Here is a 20739-nt window from a genome sequence, read left to right as displayed (position 1 = left end):
AGTGGGAGGAAGAAGACCATACATCATAATCTCCATAAATTATACAATGCTTACTGTTTACTCCTCATCACAATCAGTGAAAGATCTCTATTTGAAAAATCAAAGACTTTGAAAAGTCAGAATCTACATTAACCTAACAGCATAAGTCACACGCGCATACACACAGAACCATCTGAACCTAGATCCAGAGGGAGTCATTCGGTTGGAAAGTTTACTTTTAAAAAGGTCAAGTTATTCTCCCTGTAGTTCCTGTAGACAAGTGATTTTAGAGATAGAGGCCCCTTGAGATCTAAAGGAAATGCTATTATAATATAAATAAACCTCATGCAACCCAGCTGTGACATTTGATACCAGAGAGAATATGACTGAAAATACACAGCACCACCCTGGCTTTTCTCAAACAGAAAAGGAATTGTCAGAGACAACTGTAACTTGCAAGGACAAAACCCAAAACATGTTAATTTCCATTTATAGGATGAAGCCTGAAGATGCTGGGGAGGGGGGTGGATGGTAGGAGTATTGTGCAGGATAGCTACCTAATGGAAATACTGAATTCAATCTTGGTTGGACACGTCCAAAATGGGAAGCCAGAGAAGAGAAGACCCAGTTTAAATTAACTTCTCTCAGTCAATAAGTCCCTTAAACAAAACGTTGTTCCTTTAATGTCTTCCATTACATAGTGATTAAATGGGCTCTCACGCAGCTCTGATTAAAAACACTTAATGTTCCCTCCAAAATTGCTTTGGATAGAGCAATCTCATGTCAGGGAATTAATTCAGAAGGACTTCCTCACAAGAGCTGAAGGAAATCTGCACCTTCAATCCACAATCTGGAAAGTATCAGGCTTTAGATTACCTTTGGAAGTTTACAAATTAAATTCAAGAAGCCTGATACTGAGTGAGATGGTCTTTAGACAGTCCACATACATGTTTAGTCTTTTAAAACTACTTTCTTTTTTAAGGTAATCTCTACACCCAATATGGGCCTCGAACTCATGAACCCAAGATCAAGAATTATGCTGTACCAACTGAGCCAGCCAGGTGGCTCTAAAACTATCCTTTTAACAGGGGTGATTACCAGTATTCTTCAGTAAAATGTACTTGTTTACCAGAGTGAACTATTTGAATAGCACGTTTTTTAAGTATTAGCTTTTATAAAGTATCTTCTTTTCAGAGGCAGTACTCTGAACTTTCTCCTTCATGACTTTTGGGCACACTATGTGTTTAAACTCCACACATGCACGGCTTACTATTCAGCTACAGCCCTGAAAGGGACTCCTAGGCAGGTTTTTGGATCTTTTCTATCGAGTCCCCTCACCCAGCATACACATTTCCCTTCACTGGACCATCTTTCTGGACTTCATCGGTGAAGGAGAACAGAATTTGCCATCCCAAAATAAGCCTCTTTGGCAGATTGATTATTTTGGGCTGATTATTTTTGAGAGGCTTAAGACACAAGAGAAAGCTCTAAAAACAGAGAAGTTACCCTTTTGTTTTTTTGTTTTGTTTTTAAAGATTTTATTTTGAAGTGATCTCTATACCCAACATGGGGCTATCAAACTCACCACCCCCCAAGATCAAGAGTCACATGTTCCATGTTTCACCAACAGAACCAGCCAGGGAACCCAGAAGCTGCCCTACAAACATAGCCTTGTTTATTGTGCTTTCCTGGTAACCTCCCATAACTGACTCTGTGCTCCAACATCTTTTCTTTTTTAAGTAAACTCTACCCCCAACATGGGGCTTGAACTCACGACCCCAACATCAAGAGTCATATGCTTTACCTACTGAGCCAGCCAGGAGTCTCATCTTTTTTTGTTTTCAGCTGGAGGTGGTATTTAAAGTGGTAGCTTAGATCATTTGGGAGAGTTACTCAGTTTTCCTGGGTCTCTCCCATGTATACAGGAGATGTATATGTTATTAAACTTCTCTTTTTCTCCCATTACTCTGTCTTTTATTTGGGCAGGAGGTGGCTCCTCAGCCAAGAACGCAGAAGGAACAGAGGTAGAAGGTATTTTCCCTCACATACCTGGGCAATGATGTGTATTAGAACAGTTCATTTCTCCTTGTGTCCACCTGGGAAGAGATGCCTCTCAGCCTTTTCCACATGTGGCTCTAATCCTTCTCTAGCAAAAGCCATAGCGTAACACCATTGTGGGGTGCACCATTCCCATACATGATCCAAGGGGAGCACCATTCACATACATGATCCAAGGGGAGCTGGTCAACTAGAGTTGTGTGATGTCTAGGCCCTGTTGCTCCCTCCAGTTCTATTTCTGTTCTCGTGGAAGGAGGATTGGTCATTTGTTCATAATGCCCTTAAAGTCACTGTTTCTATGCTTTTTTTTCCTGGGCTTTTTTTGATTGTCTACCCCATTAGTAGTAAGATTTTCTATCACAATCTCCAATATATAAACATACCTTTATTTATGAAATACATACATGTGTCAACACACTCACACACTAATTTTATTAAGTTTAATATACAAAATAAATATGTATAGCACTTCTACCTCTTCCTCTCCCTCTGCCCCTACCCCCTCTCTAAAATAAGTAAGTTTTTTAAAGATTTATTTATTTATTTATTTATTTATTTGACAGACAGAGATCACAAGTAGGCAGAGAGGCAGGTAGAGAGAGAGAAGGGGAAGCAGGATCCCTGCCAAGCAGAGAGCCCAAATACCGACATAGGGCTCGATCCCAAGACCCTGGGAATCACGACCTGAGCCGAAGGCAGAGGATTTAACCCACTGACCCACCCAGGCATCCCTAAAATAAGTAAGTCTTTAAAAAAATGCATACAGGCTAAAAGTAAAAGCATGGGGAATTATATACTGTGCCAATACTAATCAAAATAAAGCTGGAGTGGTTACATTAATATCAAATTAGATTTCAGAGCAAAAAATAAAACCAGGGATAAAGAGGGTCATTTCCTAATGATAAAGCAGTCCTTTCATCAATAATATATAAATCATAAATGTTTATGAACTTATTAACACAACTTTAAAATACCTCAAGCAGGGACACCTGCATGGCTCAGTCGGTTAAGCGTCCAACTCTTGATTCCGTCTCAGGTCATGATCTCAGGGTCCTGGGATGGAGCCCTGACTCTGGCTCCGTGCTCAGCAGGGGTCTGCTCGGGATTCTCTCTGTCCCTCTGCCTCTCCATGTGCTCCTGCTCTCTCTCTAAAATAAATAAATGAATAAATCTTTTTAAAAAAATAAGCAAAAACCGATAGAACTGAAAAGCAGAGTACCATAATCAGTCAGATACTTAAATATTCCCCTCTCAGTAACTAACAGAACAAGTAAACCAAAAACCAGCAAGTATATGGAGAGGTAAGCACTTATCAATTCACATGACCCAGTTAACATCTATAAAATATTCCATCCACCAAGAGCAGAATATGCAATCTTTTCAAATATATGTAGAATATCTGGCAATATAAATCATAGCGTAGGCCATAATGCAAGTCTCAATAAATTAAAAAGGATTCAAATTAGGCAAAGTGTCTTATAGGATCACAACGGAATTAGATATCAAACAGAAAGATCTCTGGAAAATTCCCAAATGACGGAACTTTAATTCCTGGACAAAGAAGGAATCTAGAAAAATTAGGAAGTATTTTTAACTGTATGAAAATGAAACATGACATATTAGAATTTGCAAGGTGCACCTAAAACAGTGCTTAGAGGGAAAGTTATTGCACTAAAAACCTGTATCACAAAAGAAGAAAAGCCTGAATTCAAAGACCTGTTTCTAGGATTAGCTGGGAAGTTAAAAGACTATATAAGCCATGTATAGTGATTCTCTGGACATAGATGCTCTTTTTTGAGATTCTTATTCTTGGTCTCTTTCGGTAACTGGTAATGACAAATGGGCCACATCCCTTCGTATTCTCACTGCCCTTTCAGCTAGAAAGTAGTTCCACATCCCCACTTCCATCACCTTAGAAGCCTGAGCAGAAACTAGATTCAGGCTCAGGAGAAAGAACACCTGCGGGGCAGAGGGAGGTGCGCCTGGGTGGCTCAGCTGGTTAAGCAGCTGCTTTCCACTCAGGTCATGACCCCAGAGTCATGGGATAGAGCCTGACGTTGGGCTCCCCGCTGAGTGGGGGAGCCTGTTTCTCCCTCTCCCACTCTCCCTGCTTATGCTCTCTCTCTTTTTCAAATAAATAAAATAAATAAATCTTTAAAAAAATTGTTTAAGAATGGATGGGAAAGACCCTTGAGGCCATTTTCTAGTCTAGGTGAAAACAGTGCTCATTCAACATTAGTGATATAATTTGCCTCACCTAAGCCAAGATCTCCACACAGAGGTTTGGGGGACAAAGAAACACAGAATGTATATTAGTCTGCTTGGGCTGCTATTTTAAAAAAATGGGATGGGCTGGGTGACTTAAACAGCAAAAATTTATTTGCTCATGATTTTCATGGGAAGTCCAAGACCAAGGTGCCAGCCGACTCAGCTCCTATTGAGAGGCACTTGTTGGATTGCAGATGGCCAAATTCTATGTCCTCCCATGGCCCTTCCTCGGGGCAAGGGCATAGAAATCAAGAGAGATCTCTCTTCTTGCCCTTATAAAGCCACAAATCCCATCATGAGGGCCCTACTCTCAGGACTTTGTCTAACCCAACCTCCTCTCAAAGGCCTCTCCAAATACCATCCCATTAGGTCTTCAACATATAAATGGGGGAGGGCACAAATCTTCAATCCATAGTAGAGAGCTAAAATAGCTCTCCCAGAAATCTGCAATATGGCAAGTTGCTTGTGGAGAGTTCTGGGACTTTGGTTCCAGTCATCTTTATCTCTTCCTTGAAGACCCAGCAAATATTATGCGTTGTTTTGGACACTACAAGAGAAAAGAAAAGAAGCCTTTATTAACTCAGGGCTCATGACATTACAGCATTAGTACAAAGTATGTAACAAAAAGGGAGATATGCTGCAGAAGGGGGTGAAGGGCAGACGAAGAACAGCAGAGCCGATAGAACAAAAGCTGGACTTTTTATCCAATGTGACCTTGAAGCCTGGGCTCTTCCAATCATCAGCTGTGGGACTTTGGACAGGTTCTATCTTGGAAGCTCAATTTCTACATTTGTAAAATGAGAAGAGTAATAGAAACCACTCTCAAATTTGTTGTGAGACCAGAAGACTATCTGGAGAACACTTGAAAATATTTATTCCAGTATTATGTTGCCAATCATTTGGGTGTCTTTTCAGCCATTATCTCCCACCAGAGACACACATCTGAGACACTGTATCACATAATCGTGTTCCCACAGGACACGATTTGTGCCCCTCCTCCTCTCTCCTGATATGAATATTTAGAGACATCAAATTGAGGTTAAGTATCTTCTCACGCAGTCTGAATGCTTTCATCAATTTCAATAGTCGAATTATATAGCCCCACCATGCCTTCTCCTTGTAAGGAATGGAAAAGACCCAACTCTATTCCAACAACTTTGGTTAAATATTTTCCAATGTATTTTAGGATGATGAAAAAGAAAAATTCATTAATTTATTAACCCAATATTTATTGAGTGTCCACCAAGTACTGGTTAGGTATCAGCCATACAGCAGTGAACAAAATACATCAAAGTACCTTACATTTCACGCCAATATAAATAACTATAATGATATAAACTTCTCAAAGTCTCTTGACCTTGTTCCAGAACTTTTGTTTAGAATGGTCATCAAATCCATTCTCAAATAAAATTCATATTTAATTTGTATTTTGACAGTGCAAACTAACGAAGCTATCTCTAGTGCTAGAGATAAAGGAATCTGGAGTACATTTATTACATGAAATGAACATTGAGAAAATGACATATAGAGAAAATCAACATGCTGGGAGGAGGAAGAAAAATTTCTTTGTGACAATCCTTCATTTTTCATTCTCTATAAAGGTTTATTTTACATTACAAGAAGGAAGGAAACATCATGAAGTATTTAGACTATATTACAAGTTACAGATCCACGTTCAATGTAGCTAAAAGAGAATAAAAGAATTGCAGAAGTAACTTAACGTATCAACCCTACTGAAAAATTCTAACAGTACATGGGTTTTCTCAACTTGAGTTTCTAAAGTCACTGTGTAGCTGTTTTACCAGATTTTCAAAGTCAAGTTTTTGACAGAGCCCAGGAAATCAGCCTTATTGCTAGTTAAAACATCATCTTTGAGCACTTATATCCAATGTATCAAAACTAGCAAAAGTTTAGCTGCAACTTTTGGGGGCGGGGAGGGCTGGGGCTGTCTGGGTTTCCTTTCTCCTGGTGAGCCCTAAGACACTACACACTCTATCTGAGGGAGCCAGGTTTCTATTTCGCTGGCCCCACGTCTCCTACAAGTTGCTGACTCACGTTATGGAGCGGAATTAAGAACCTGTCTGAATCAATAGGCATTTGTGGCAGCCAGTGCTAGTTGTCCGAACATCCATTTTCTCTTTCTTCTAAGGAAGTAGAAATTTCAGCTAGGCACAGCATTAAAAAAGGTCAGCAAGATCTTGGAAAGCAGCTCACAGGCCACGGAAGAATAGCACTGGGGTAAAAAAGAAACATTTATAATGTTGAACACTGTCTGCTGCATTTTGCTGCTTCTAGCGACATCCTATAGAGGGATGGACCCCAGCCAGAGCTAGTCAGACGCTGGGGAGCAAATCGCCCCCACTAGCTGCCCAGCTTCTGCGGAACTAGGGCAGGGGCAGGAGGGCACGCAGGGGTGCTGGGAACGGGACAGTCTTAGGCAATTGCACTATCTCCGTCAAGTTCCCGAAGCCTGTGAGCCCTTCAACCCCTAGGTCTGCGGCTTTCTGCCTCCTTCTTCCAGAGGAGTTCAGGGCCAAGACAGATTCTTACTGCCCTGAGACTGACCCCTTGGGATGGTTTCTTCTATATGTAATTGACAAGCAGCACACAGACCAGAAGTCAATTAAATGTTAGAGAGAATCTGAAAGCCAAAGAAACCAAAAGGCTGGTTTGCAAATGCCTGTGATGATGAGCTCCTGCACAGGAAAGGAAAAATAATTTTCCCTTTATCCTTTGAGGTTCTTGGCTGAGATCCCCCCTCCCCCTATAATAAAACCCAGATTAATAGGAGAGACAAACAAGTTTAATGACATACATACCTCCTGTATACATGGCAGAGACCCAGGAAAAGTGAGTAACTCCCCGAAATGGCTGCAGCCATCACTTTAAATACCAGCTTTAGCAAAAGACAAAATATGTTGGGGGTGGGGAGTCTGTTCTGGGAGGCTATCAGACCAGGCTCAGTAAACAAGGGTGTAGCCGTTATGCATACTTAAATCCCTGCTTTCTCCTGGGATGACAGTTTGTAGAGATATGGAGTCAACCACCGCTTCCTGGAAGGAGGAGGGAGCCACCCTTAGAAATCCAGATTCCCCTAAGGCGTGTAAAGGTCTCTCACAAAAGTGTAACTTCTACTTGGTGTTTCGAGCTTTTCCTGGGTCTGCAGTATTTTGAAAATACCCGGCCCCAAATAATCCTTATGCCGCAGAGGCATGTTTGGGGGTGGCAAATTTTGTTCCCCTCCACCTTCAGGCAGTTTCAGGGCCCCCAAACTGCTCAGCAATGAACGGATGGTGAAAGTGAACCCATCCCCAAGAGAGACCCACTGCGAATGTGGCCATAAACAATCAATGGAAATGAAGCTTCTGGAGGGCCAGAGAGGACACGGACAAGGGTTTTCTTGAAGGGAGCAGAGCTAAGGGCTATCAGACGAGCTAACTGAGGAAGGTGACCCAGTGCTCGGGCATGGAGCTTTTGCATTTCCAACCAGTTAGTCTCCATCCATAATCACCAGGAACGGCCAGCAGCCAAGTGTTGTCACATTGGTCTTTCCAGTAGCACCTTTTCTTCTGTCACCCTGCACCTGCTCTACCGTGATGCTGTGGATAGCACACATCACTTGTCTTATTTCTTACATATTGCAGGATCACAAGAAGATACAATTTGAACTTCACTCACACAGGGGATCACACATCCCTCAGAGATCCTGAATTTCGAAACGTATGCAAGTGTGGGGAAGGAAAAATCATTTTCTCTCTACTCGTCTCAGTTCTTGGCTGAGACCCCCACTGTAATAAAAGAAAGATTAACGGGAGAAAAACAAACATAAGTTTAATAACATGTACTTCCTGTACACATGGGAGAGACCCAGGAAGACTGAGTAACTCCCTGAAATGGCCCAAACTACGTGCTTAAATACCTTCAGACATTGGGGGAGAGGGGATGCCATTTATGGAAGGAGACTGGAAAAAGCACAGTAAATGCAGGTAAGGTAATTAGGCAGATTGAAGTCTTCCCCTTCACCACTGCTAAGAGTTTCTGGATTTATTTTATTTTCCTAAAGATTTTTTTCTTTATTTATTTGAGGGAGAGAATAAGCAGAGGGAGAGGTGAAGAGAGGGTCAGAGGGAGAGGCTCGTAGAGCAGGGAGCCCAAAACGGGGCTTGATCCCAGGACCCTGGGATCATGACCTGAACCAAAGGAAACGCTTAACCATCTGAGCCACCCAGGCACCCACGAGTTTCTGGTTTTAGTCATCCTCCTCTTTCTGGGACAGAAGGATCCATGCCTACAGAGCTTTCCCTTATAAAGGTAAATGTCTCTCTCTCCTTTTTAAAAAAGATTTTCTTTATTTGAGAGAGAGAGCACGAGCTGGAGGGAGTGGTGCCAGTGCAGTGGGAGTGGGAGAAGCAGACTCTCCCCCAAGCGGGGAGCCAGACACAGAGTTCAATCCCAGGACCTTGAGATCCTGACCTGAGCCAAAAGCAGCCGCTTAACCCACTGAGCCGCCCAACTGCCCCCAAAGGTAAACGTCCCTTACAAAAGAGTAACCTCTACTAGGTTTCAGAGCGTCTCCAGTTATCTGCAGTTTCTTAAAAATAACTAGCTCTCAAGATGATCAGTGACAAAGAGGCCTCTTTTAGGATGGCATAATCTGCTCCCCTTCGATAGCAATGGGATTGTACGGGGGAGTTCGCTCCCTTAGCAATGCGCGTGCTCTGGTGTGTGGGAAGAAGTGTACACAGAGATGTTTGTGTGTCCAGAAAATCAGAACGACAGGGGCCAAGAGTTTCCCCCCAAATTTGCTTTCCCCTTGTATCATAATAGAACTTTGAGCTGAGTGTGTAGCTCCCTAAAATAAGAACTTCATTTACAGCCTTCCTTGTAATTAGATGTGGTCATGAAAACTTCTAGCCAATGGGATGTGAAAGGGCATGCGGTAGGTAACTTTCAGGTGGTGCCCTTAAAGGGAAGGCGCGGGTCTTTCCCTCTCCCATTTCCAATTAGCTGGAGTATGAAGGTGGTAGAGAGCCCTCTGGGATCAGGAGACTGTGGCAGCATTCTGTAGATGGCAGAACAAGATAGAAGGAATCTGGTTTCCTGACACTAGAAAGCACCATACTAGCCTAGACTTTTACAGAAGAGATTTTACTTATCTGTTATACACAGCCAAACGTATTAACTTATTCATAGGCAATTATGTATCATAATCTAGTTCTAGAAACTAGAATGGAATATTTTTCACTTTTGTGTTGGAATGATAACTTCCGTAGCTTCAAGCAATATGAAATGTAAAATGAAAAATAATGGACAGGCAGAGGGAGAAGCAGGCTTCCTGCCAAAAATAATAATAATGGACAGTTCTGACCATGCCTACCTAGCTGTGGTTCTAGTTCTCTTCAGATGGCCCTGGTTTCTGAGCTTTGGTAATTTTTTTTAAAGATTTTTTTATTTATTTGAGAGTGAGAGGGAGCGAGAGAGAGCATGAATGGGCAGAGGGAGAGTATGAGAGAGAAGCAGACTCCCTACTGAGCAGGGAGCTCCATGCAGGGCTTGATCCCAGGACCCTGGGATCCTGACCTGAGCCAAAGGCAGACGCTTAACTGATTGAGCCGCCCAGGCACCTCTGAGCTTTGGTAATACTACCTCATCCAAGTGTCCCTCCATCCCTAGTGGTGGCTGCATCTTTCTACTATTGCCAACCTTTGAGTTAATTCATCATAGACTTTTCAGCTTTTCCATTATTATAAAGTCAATTACCTCTTTTATTTTCCCTCTGTCAAGAGTACTAAAGTGTTTTTCGTGGGGTTTTGCTAGAACCTGACTTAACTACAGACAAACACCCTTTTGGGAATAAGAGCAATCTTTTTATTATTTTTTTTTTAAAGATTTTCTTTATTTGTCAGAGAGAGAGAGGGAAAGAGAACATAAGCAAGAGGAGCAGGAGGCAGAGGGAGAAGCAGGCTCGCCACTGAGCAAGGAGCCTGATGTGGGACTCTATCCCAGGACCCCAGGATCTTGACCTGAGCCCAAGGCAGCACCAACTGAGCCACCCAGGCTTCCCAGAATAAGAGGAAACTTGATGATCGTACATGCTGACCCAGTTTTCTGTCCTTGAAAATGTAGCCTAAAGAAATAATTTATTAGAAACAATAACAAAAATGTGCACAAAGATGTCCATTGTAGCATGACTTATAATGGCAGAACATTGGAAACCATCTAAATGTTCAAGATTAGGAAAATGGACTAAGAAATCAGAATCTATAACCCAGTGGAGTATTATGCAGCCATTATAATCATTGCATCAGTCAGCTTTTGCTCGATTATCCCCCAGTAACAGATGATCCCCAAATCTCTGATTTATCTCGGGTTTGTCACTCAGTTCACTGCAGCTCTGTTTCATCCCAGGTCCCAGTTGGAAAGATCAGCTCGTGTTGGGGTCAAGGCGGTAGAAAAAAAGCAAGACAGGTTAATGTAATGGCTCTTAAAGCTTAAGGTCAGATGTGGGTTATGTCATTTCTGCTCAGATTCCACTGGCCAAAGCAAGTCATATGACCAAGCTTCTCTCAGGGATGCAGAAAACTGCTGTTACAGGGAGGCCCACCAGGAAGTGGCTCTGTACAAAGAGTTCCCCAGAAAAGGGGCAGCAAATTTTTTTTAAAGCTTTTGTTTATTTACTTGTCAGAGAGAGCAAGAGTGAGAGAGAGAGCACAAGGAAAGGGAGCGGCAGGCAGAGGGAGAAGCAGACTCTCCACCAAGCAAGGAGCCCAGTGAGGGACTCGATCCCAGGACCCTGAGACTATGACCTGAGCCAAAGGCAAATGCTGAACTGACTGAGCCTCCCATGCATCCCGGGCAGCAGATATTTTTGAACAATAATAAAATCTACAATAATGAATGCTATGAAGAAATATTGAAAATGTTTATTATAATAACTAAGCAAAATCTACAAAAAGATTTTATATACACTATTGTGGTGGAGTCTACCAGCTGTCTGACACAATACGTTCTATCTAACCTGTTTCCTGGGCATGTGGAATTAGATGTAATCATATGATTAAGTTCTAATCAATGACACTATCTTCCTGGAAATAGCAGCAGATTCCACAGGTTCTGGGCTCAATCCCACAGGACTACCCCTTCTACCCTGGAGACACCAGTCACAGACCCAGTTAGCTATCTGTGCTTCTGACCAACCAGCTTGAGATGAGAGGCTCTCATCACCCCCTTCTCAGATTCAACTAATTTGCTAAAGCAACTCACAGAATTTAGGGAAACAGTTTACTTACTGGATCACCAGATTATTATAAAAGGCTGTAACTCAGGAACAGCCAGAGGGAAGATATGTGTAGGGCATGGTATGGGGAAGAAGCACAGAGCTTGTATGGCCTCTCTGCAATTCATCCCCTTGTGGCACCCCCCACATGTCCACCAACCCAGAAGCTCTCTAAGTCCTCTCCTTTGGGGTTTTTATGGAGGGTTCATTAAAAAGGCATGATTGATTAAATCATTGGCCATTGGTGATTATTTCAACCTCCAGCCCCTTTTTCCTCCCCAGAGGTTTGGGGGTGGGGCTGAAAGTGCCAGCCCTTTAATAACAAGGTTGGTTCCCTAGGCAACCAGCTCCTATCCTTAGGGGTTTTCCAAAAGTTACCTTGTTGACACAAACTCAGGTGTGGTTGAAAGGAGCTTGTTATGAATAACAAAAGGCACTTTCATAGCTCTTCTGGCTTAGGAATTCCAAGGATTTTAGGCTTTTTATGCCAGGAATGGGAATATAGACCAAATATGTATCTCTTATTACAAATCACAATATAACAAGGATCTACTCCCATGCACCCTGATTTACCATCTCCCAGATAGTCCCTCCCACACCTCTAGACTCGTGATAGTCGGTCAGAAAATTACAGAATGAGAAGTTTAAAAAAGAATTCTTGTGATATCACTACTCGCTGATTGGGAGGAGACTTGAGAAGAAACAAGCGACCTTTTTGGATACAAAAAGAAGTTTTTAAAAACAATACAAAATTTCACCCTGGTAAAATTGAAATAACGATAAACTTTAATTTTGTATATTTATTATTTCATTTATAATAACTGAACATATATTTACTCATTTTCATTATGAGTTTTACACATGACCTCTTTGGGGACACTCTCCCCAGACAATTGTCTCCTTCTTGCAACTTTTCCCAGTCGCCACTATGCCAAACACTTCCTCTAGACCATAGCTTCTAGAACATCAAAGGTATGAACTATAGGTTCATTTGCATCATTTTATTATGCTTATTTGTTTATGTGACATTTTTCTCAAATAGACTAGAAATACCTTGAAGCCAAGGACTTTGTCTTATTCGTTTCTGTATCCTCAGAATCTGACTCAATAAATGTATGTCAAACAATGAATGAATTCCTAAGACGTGAGTAAATGACACTTGCTGTTTCTGGCAGATAGGTTATTACATTTGGGAAGAGAGGTTCAAAGTCCCATATTGACTGGTCCAGTTACTTATTACCTTGGGCAATTCTCTTAACTTCAATTTCCATCTGTCAAATATTTCTTGGTACTAGTCCATCTGTGATACCAAAGGCCATCTGCCCCAAAATGTGCCATTTTGGCATATTGATTTTTTGTAGATTTTATTTATTTATTAGACAGAGATAACAAGTAGGCATAGAGGCAGACAGAGAGGGAGAAGCAGGCTCCCCGCCGTATAGAGACCCCGAAGTGGGGCTCCATCCCAGGATCTTGGGATCATGACCTGACCTGAAGGCAGAAGATTTAACCCATTGAGCTACCCAGGCGCCCCTGGCATATTGATTATTTTGAATTAAAGTTACTTAAATGGTGCCTCTCTGGCTCAGTCAATAGAGCACGTGACTCTTGATCTTGGGGTCCAGAGTTCAAGCCCCACATTGGGTGTACAGATTACTTAAAACAATTTTTTTAAATCTATGAATTAAAGTTACTTGAGGGGCTCCTGGGTGGCTCAGTCGTTAAGCCTCTGTCTTCAGCATGGATCCAGGATCCTGGGATCAAGCCCTGTGTCATGGGGCTCCCTGCTTAGCAGGAGCACTCTCCCACTCCCTCTCCCACTCCCCCTTCTTGCATTCTCTCTCTTGCTGTCTTTCTCTCTGTCAAATAAATAAATAAAATCTTAAAAAATACAGAAATAAATAAAAATAAAGTTACTTGAGAAATAAATAAAAATAAAGTTACTTGAGAAAGTGTACGAACACCCTGACCTTTGTTGTCAGACAGCAGAAAGTAAATCTCTGATGTGACAGATACCCTTCCTGTACCAGGAGGTAAAGCAACACCCTTATCACCAGAGACAGGGAATTCAGAGCCAAGAAGACTGTCTAAAGAAACTCGGTTACTTCCACTAATTTTCTACCCCAGCCCAAAACCTGTTGAAGATTCCTTATTAACTGAAACTCCCAAACATGTTTTCTTTGTCTGGTCAATTTCTCCCAAATTGATTGTTTCTTTGTTTAAAAAGCATAAAAACTGGGGCGTCTGGCTGGCTCAGTTGGGAGATTGTGTGATTCTTGATCTCCGTGTTCTGAGTTCGAGTCCCACATCAGGTATAGCAAGTACTTAAATAAACAAACCCTTAAAAAAAAGGTATGAAAACTCCCTGCCTTGGTCATTCTTTTGAGGTCTCAATTTTATTATTGGTCCTCCATGGACATGTAATTAAAGTTCATTTTCCCCCCTATTACTCTGCTATGTCAGTTTAATTCTTGGGCCAGCTAGAAGAAGCTTGATGAGTAGAATAAAATTATTCTTTCCCTACACATGTTTATTATGAAGAGGAAATTCTGTGGTTCAGAAAGTCCTCAAGACCATCCAGAAGCCATTGTTTAGCTGTCTTGTGGGGTTGGTCTTGTCCTCGCAAGAGCAAAGAAAATTCTCAGTTACCATATTTTGTAAACTGTATTAATCCATAAATCATTAATATTTGGTGAGGAGGGGTTTAAATCTTGTCTCTGTCCAAACTCACTGTGCCACCTTGGTACTCCAGGTCTGTTTCCTTTTGTAGAATTATATTTAATTTAACAGATGTCTCTGGAGCACTTAGGTCTCAAGAGGTTATATGTTGAAACATGAAAGTTCTAAGAAAAGATAGGATTCATTTTATCAACACAGAATATAAATATTTTTGGTTAATTTGCCTTCCCCATCTCAATCATAGTCTTGAGTGTTCCAACTGTTCATTTCCTTTTTTTAAAAGATTTTATTTATTTATTTGACAGACAGAGAGCACACGTAGGCAGAGAGAGAGGAAGGGAAGCAGGCTCCCTGCTGAGCAGAGACCCTGATGCAGGGCTTGATCCCAGGACTCTGGGATCGTGACCTGAGCCAAAGGCAGAGGCTTTAACACACTGAGCCACCCAGGCATCCCCCAACTATTCATTTCTTATACTCATTCACTTATGGTATGTCAGTTTAGAATCTTTTGTTTGCAAGCAGTAGAAAATTTACCTTAAACAGGCTTATGCAGAAAAGAAAAGGTATTAGTTCATGTAACTGAATGGTATAGGAGACAGGGCTGGTTTTTTTTTAATTTTTTAAATTATTTTAAAGATTTTATTTATTTATTTATTTATTTAGAGAGCAAGCGAGTATGAGCAGGGGGATGGCAGAGGTAGACAGAGAGAGATTCTCATGCAGACTCCATGCTGAGCATAGAACACAATGCCATGACTCTGAGATCATGAACTAAGTCAATATCAAGAGTCAGATGCTCAGCCGAGTGAGCCACCCAGGCCCCCTGTGCTGGCTTTAAGTACTGTATGATACAGGAGTTCAAATGATATCCCCAAACCTAGTTTACTTTTCTCTCACGTGCGCTCTTCATCTCTCATTTCCTTTCCTTTGGGTTGTTACCGTTCTTTTTTTTTTTAAGAATTTATTTATTTATTTGACTGACAGAAAGAGAGAGCACACAAGGAGGGGAGCTGGAGCGGGAGAAGCAGGGAGCCCAATGCAGGGCTCTATCCCAGGACCCTGGGGTCATGATCTGAGCTGAAGGCAGACACTTAACGACTGAGCCACCCCGGTGCCCTGTGTTGTTACCATTCTTTAGACAAGTTCCCTCTGTAGTCACGAGATGACTATTGTAACTCCAGATCTTGCATCCTCTAGAAAAAGTGAGAATGTTTTCCCTGGATGTCTCACAAAAGTCTTATTGCATCTGAGTTTTTCTGCCTGAGTCACATGCCCACCCCTGAACCAATTACTGAGGCTTAAGGATTATGCAGCTCTGATTAGCCAAAACTGAGTAATGTGATCACCCTGGGAGCTGATGGTAGAGGAACTTCATCAGAGGCACATAAACTAAAAAAGGGGGGTAGTCTCTTCCATCCCTCACCAAGGGAAATCTGTGGATGATTACTAGCAGGGTTGGTAAGTGCCAGACAATAAAACAACTCAGTGGGATATACATTCATTTACTATACAGAGGGCTTAGGTGGGCTTCTCCGGAAAGAGATTTTGAGGTGAATAACTGAGTACAGGAGGTTTATTGAGAAATTCTCTTGGGAAATACACCAGTAAGGAAGGAAAACAAAATGGGGCAGAAGGAAACACTGACCCATGATGACAATGCAACCAAGACTTCAGCCTCTGTCACAAGGACCTCTGAAGCTGGAATGGTCCTTCAGAGTATCCCAAATTAGTGAAAGGTTGCCAGGTCTTTGTATTTCCTCCTCAGTCAGTCATTGGCTGTGGGTCACCCGCTAGGAAAGTGCATAATCTTTGTGAGGCGGATCCCTGAAGCAAAGGCAATTCCCAGTGAGTTACATAGATGACACCTGTCAGAAATCAATACCTCCAGTCACCTGGGGATAGGCGCAATGCTCTGAACAGGGGATCTCAGTGGATGACCGCAGAGACAAATGCTCTCTACCAATGCTGTAATCTCAGTAATGTCACTCCTAAGAACTTCTAATTCTCCTACCCACTCATTCTCCTCTACCTGCCTAGCCAAAAATGATGTTTACCTCTCCTGTCTTCCCCAAGCACTGTTACCCACCCACTGTATCTGTGCAAATGTACATAGCTGGCTCATTACAGAAGAGATTTTTATTTATGTATGTACTTATTTTAAACTTTTTAAAAAATATTTTATTTATTTATTTGACAGACAGAGATCATAAGTAGGCAGAGCAGCAGGCAAAGAGAGAAAGGGGGAAGCAGGCTCCCCGCCTAGCAGAGAGCCCGATGTGGGGCTCGATCCCAGGACCCTGGGATCATGACCTGAGCCAAAGGCAGAGGCTTCAACCCACTGAACCACCCAGGTGCCCCTGCACTTATTTTAAACTTTAAAAAATATTTTATTTATTCATTTATTTGACAGAGAGAGAGCATGAGCCGGGGGGTGGGGGTGGTGTCAGGCAGAGGGAGAAGGAGAAGCAGGCTCCCCACTGAGCAGGGAGCCTGATGTGGGATTTGATCCTAGGACTCCAAGGTCATGACTTGAGTCGAAGGCAGACAATGAACCGACTGAGCCACCCAGGTACCCCTAAACTTTTTTTTTTTTTTAAAACTAACCTCTCTGCCTAACATAGGGCTCAAACTTACAATCCCTGAGATGAAAATGCATGCTGTATTGACTGAGCCAGCCAGGCATCCCTAGAGAAGAGATTTTTTAAAATTACTCTATGATTCTCTCAACTTGAGAGCTGAGGAAGGTGGGCAAGTGGCAGCCTGTGCATTAGGAGTCCCTCAGAGCATTGCTGAGCTTATGTAGCATTAAGGAAAGATACAATGAGAGTTGCAGTGAGTTTATGTAAAAGTAGATACTGAGAATGTTTTCTTTTCTTTTTTTTTTTTTTTTTAAAGATTTTATTTATTTGTCAGAGAGAGAGAGAGTACACACAAGCAGGGAGAGAGGCAGGCAGAGAGAGAGGAGGAAGCAGGCTCCCTGCCAAGCAAGGAGCCCGACGCGGGACTCGATCCCAGGACCCCAGGATCATGACCTGAGCTGAAGGCAGCGGCTTAACCAACTGAGCCACCCAGGTGTCCCGAGAATGTTTTCTATTTGAAATGTACTTTTTTGAGGGAAAAGGGATTAGAGATTAATTTGTACTAGTCAAGAAAACTGGAACCCTAAATGTTTTTATTCCAATTCTTTTTTTAAAAAGATTTTATTTATTTATTTGAGAGAGAGAGAGAGCATGAGAGTAGAGAGGTTAGCAGGAGAAGCAGACTCCCTGCTGAGCAGGGAGCCCGATGTGGGACTCGATCCCGGGACTCCAGGATCATGACCTGAGCCGAAGGCAGTTGCTCAACCAACTGATCCACCCAGGCAACCTTTTATTCCAATTCTTAATTAACCTTTGACTTTAACCAAGAAAAAGATTTTGAACCAATTTTGATTATGCTATATTAAGAGAGATAAGTTTCCACTCCTGAGATGACAGCAGCCTTGGTAGAGATGAACTAGTGGGGAGGTGACCACTGGATGGGGGTATTGGTGGTTAGGAATGTGGGCTAGCAAGGAAAGGGAGGGATGTGAAAGGGTTGATTCCAGTCAGCAGCTGGAGTTGCTGAGATTGGTGTACTATCCTTCCAGTTCAGGTGATGGCCTGAGACCAATCCTATTTCTCTGGCTTGTTCTAAAAAGAGTGCTGGTTAGTATAGATGAGTCATGTTCCAGAAAGAGCACTATCCCATTATCCATCACCAGATCACAACTCCCAACTCAGAGAATGCTGAAACATGAGACAGTGAGTGTGCTCTGCCCTGGAAGGGGGGCGGGGGTTGGTGGTGGTGGTGAAAGGGTGCTGGTGCTGGGCAACGGGCGTCTTTATCTCCTTGGTCCTTTGCACTTAATTCATACTTTTATTTTTCTTCTTTAGATATCTTGGTATAAGAGGGCTAAATCTTATTGTTCTTGGTGGTTAGGATAAGGACAATTAGAACTGGCTGCCTTTACATCTTGCAGCAAGCTCAGAAGGCACTTTGACATGCTCATTACTTAGGGTACTGGCCAGTATAGGGACAAGGGCTAAACTGAAGGTTAGGAGGGAAGCAAAATGATGAGGTAGAACCAAGGGAACAATTTAGGTTGTGAGGAACCTCCTTCCCACTGAAAATCACCAAATCACAAGGTAAAAATCAATCAAGGGGTCTAAAGTGAACATTAACATAATTTAAAGAGAGTATTTTAGTACAAAGAGCACACTTGTCTGAAAGTGATTCCAAGAAATTATGATGCTGGTTTGCAGGCAAAAAGCTAACTAGAACCAGACACCTGCCTTTCTCCCAGAGGGATGGGTTGCACTCCAGCCTAGCCTCGCATGGGACCTCATCCTCTCAAAGACAACTACAACATCCCATCAGCTTCAAGGTCCCAGAAAATGCCTATAAACAGCAGGCACCCCCAAATCCAGATTACCGGCAGACCAAGTAGTCCATCACCAACAAGGTTCCTCGTAGGCTTGCTCCATAAGAAGGGATCTTGTCAATGGAAGCCAGGCTCACTCTTCAGGTCCAACATGGGTTCCCTCTTGCTAAGGCTCAATTAGCTGCTACTGGCCCAACCCACCACCTGCAGAAACCAACACTGAATCGCAGTATGGCACCATTTCTCAAAGGAGACCAGCCGGTCCCTTGAGCAAAATGATTACTTTGGATCTCTTCCACATGGGGTGGGTGTGACTGTGGGGCAGCAATTCATTCTTTCCAGGACTGATTCATACTCTAGTTATGAGTTTGCCTTTCCTATCCCCAGGTCCCCCAGCAGGACTACCATTCAAGAGTTTGCAAAATGGTCGTCCATTGACATGGTATCCCATACAGTGTTGCCTAAAACCAACAGATTGTGTTACTGCAAAGGAGTTGCACGTGACCATGAGAACCAGTGGTGGTGTTAATGCTTCCTCACTCAGAAGCAGACAGCTTAATGGAATGGGCCCATTCAAGGTCCAGGTAACATTTTAGGTCTTGGTTTATGTGCTGCAAAGTAAGCACAACTTTTTAGCTTTTAGACCATACCATGTGGAGTTGGGGTGACTTGGTGAGAGAGGGCCTTTTTAGTCCCATGAAGAGCCACTCTTCTTGTCACCATGAGTAACCCTGGGTGAGATCAGAAGAAGAGCAGCCCAGCTGAGGCCATCGAAATTGCTGACCTACTGGGGTACCTGGCTGACTCAGCCGGTGGAGTGTGTGACTCTTGATCTCCGGGTTGTAAATTCAAGGTCCACGTCGGGTATAGAGATTACAGAAAAAAAGTAAATAAAAAAATCAAAAATCCTTAAATTGGGATGCCTGGGTGGCTCAGTCAGTTGAGCCGACTCAAAAAGATAAAATCTTTAAAAAAAATCCTTAAATTACTGACCCACTGTATAATGAACAAATAAAATGGTTATTAGTTTAGACTATTAGGTTTTGGAATGCTTTGTGATGTGGCAACAGATTATTGACACAAATGAGGCCAAAAATATCTGAAAACATACATAGATGGATCTGATGCATCAGAAGAAAACACATGTAAGTTCTCTCACATTCCAAAGAGAGCTTTAGGCCCTTCCCTAAAGACTCACCAAGAGGCAGCAAAACTGGGTCTAGAACTATAACCAAAATACTTCCGCCAGCTGAAATAAGAGAAGACTAAAAGGGAGATTTTGATTAGTTATTATCACCCAGGGATTATTGTAGATTTTCTCTTCCACTGAGAAGGCAAAGCCAAGTGAGAGCTGAGTTAGGCATGTCTTAAAGATGTATGACACTCCAACGGCTGGACTGAACTGTAGCTACCTGAGAATTTTAGGGGAGAAAGAGAATTTTAGCTTCTTTTTTTTTAAGAGATTTTATTTATTTATTTACTTGTCAGAGAGAGAGAGAGAGCACAAGCAGGAAGAACAGCAGGCAAAGGAAGAGGTAGAGGCAGACTCCCTTCTGAGCAGGGAGCCCCATGTGGGACTCCATTCCAGGACCCTGGGATCATGACCTGAGCCAAAGGCAGACTCTTAATCAACTGAGCCACCCAAGCATCCCTGAAGACAGAGAATTTTAGGGAGAGCTGGCCACATATCCTTGGAGTTTGGAGAGCAGAATCAGCATGGACACTGCTGCCTGTCTTTTACTAGAAGAATTTTGAAGACAGGAAGCTTGCTGAAGCAGCAATGAAAGGACAGCCTATCTTACTCAGCATGGCAAAGATACGTGTGTTTCCTTTGGATCGAGTGATGATCACAGAAAGCAAAAGAGCTTGAGCCTCTTGCTTGTGCCCTGCCAAAGACCCTGCCAATGGGTGAGGGGATCCTGGCATTAAGAAGCTGTGGGCATTCCACAAGGGCAGTCTGTATCAAAGAACTATGCCAGGAGGTTGAAGAATCACACTCACTTCATGGAGCGTCAGCATTTGGATGCCAGTCACACAGAAGATATGGACAACCAAGAGAGGACTTTTAGCAACATCA

This window comes from Enhydra lutris, unplaced genomic scaffold, assembly GCF_002288905.1.
Source record: "Enhydra lutris kenyoni isolate GAN:26980312 unplaced genomic scaffold, ASM228890v2 scaffoldscaffold23, whole genome shotgun sequence".
NCBI classification, from domain to species: domain Eukaryota; kingdom Metazoa; phylum Chordata; class Mammalia; order Carnivora; family Mustelidae; genus Enhydra; species Enhydra lutris.
This window is presented reverse-complemented; position numbering follows the sequence as displayed.